Below are 1,547 nucleotides of genomic sequence, written 5' to 3'. Positions count from 1 at the left end.
CGTCCCCTTCTAAGCGGTTTTATTTTTCTTCGTGTTAGAAGAAAAAAGCATATATATATTTACAAGTATATATGTATATATATAAAATCACATTTTCTTTATCCATTTATCCTCCGATGGACACTGAGGTTACTTCCTTATCTCGGCTATTGTAAATAATGCTACAATGAACAAGTGTTTAGATATCTCTTAACCTAATGACCTCTTTTCCTTTGGATATACACCCAGAAGTGGGATTGCTGGATTGTCTGGTAGTTCTATTTTTAAAAACATTTTGAAGAACCTCCGTACCATTTTCTATTGTGGTTGAACTGATTTGCATTCCCACCAACAGGGAGCATACTATGCGAACCAGCAATTTCACCGGAAAAAGCGATCCTGTGTGGACTTCTGTGAAACACTATGAACACAGCCATTATTTGCCAGCACTCTGCTCCCCTCAGGGGGCCTCCCTGGTGGCTCAGAGGGTAAAGCGTCTGCCTGCAATGCGGGAGACTTGCGCTCCATCCCTGGGTCAGGAAGATCCCCCGGAGAAGGAAATGGCAACCCACTCCAGTGTTCTTGCCTGGAGAATCCCATGGACAGTAGAGCTGAGCGTACGAAGTCTGTGTCGGGGAGCAGGAAGTCTCTGTCCCTCTTGAGGGTAGCCGCCCACTTCCCGGGGGAGTGAAAGTAAGTGCCGAAGAGCGGACCTTCAGCTGTCTCTCTGCACCGCCATGAACAGGGTCCACTTGCAGACGCCCAGATCCCAGATCTGCCCTGGCCACACGTCTCGGCATCCTGCTGCCAGGACGCACGAAAGCACCTGAAAGGGTGGTCTGATGTGATTGACTGAAGAGCAAACAGATAATGAGGGCTACTTCCACAGTTACGTAGTCTCCTGAGGTGTCATCAGGCTATGACTCGCACATTTGTGCTCAGTCACGTCCAACTCTTCATGATCCCATGGACTGTAGCCCGCCAGGCTCCTCTGTCCGTGGGATTTTCCAGGCAAGAATACCGGAGTGGATTGGTTTAGTATAATTCTCCATTTCACGAGTGCCTGCAGCCTTTAAAAATGCAAACACATGTGGTGTTCCCAAGTGCTTACTGATTTCCAGGCAAGAGCAAAGATCCTAATGTTCAAGGAGATTTCTTGGGGGAAAGAATCTAAAAAGAGCAAGAAAGTTATGGGGTGAAAGCAAATCAGCAATGAATTCCGACGTGAAGGGCAGCTGTTGTCAGGACGGTAAACAGAACTGGCGATGCTGGCGAGGGGCCTGTGAGCGCCCGCTGGTTGCCAGGCACCGCTGGGATGTTGTGACAACCATCTATAGAGGCTCAGGCTGGCACGAGTCCCCGGCCCGGACTGGGGGTGCACACACCGGGGCCGAGGGCCAGCTGGAGCTGCGCCCAAGCGCGCAGAGCTGAGGAGGGCGCGCAGGCACCTGGAGCTCAGCGGGATGGGGGTTCCACTAGATCAAGCAGCAGAAGAGAGGAGAGGGCAGGATAAGGGGATGGGTGCGCCGACCTCTCTGGCACCTTTCTCTCCGGGAGGCCACCTGGGC

The sequence above is a fragment of the Bos indicus x Bos taurus genome, chromosome 9, assembly GCF_003369695.1.
Source record: "Bos indicus x Bos taurus breed Angus x Brahman F1 hybrid chromosome 9, Bos_hybrid_MaternalHap_v2.0, whole genome shotgun sequence".
NCBI lineage: Eukaryota > Metazoa > Chordata > Mammalia > Artiodactyla > Bovidae > Bos > Bos indicus x Bos taurus.
This window is presented reverse-complemented; position numbering follows the sequence as displayed.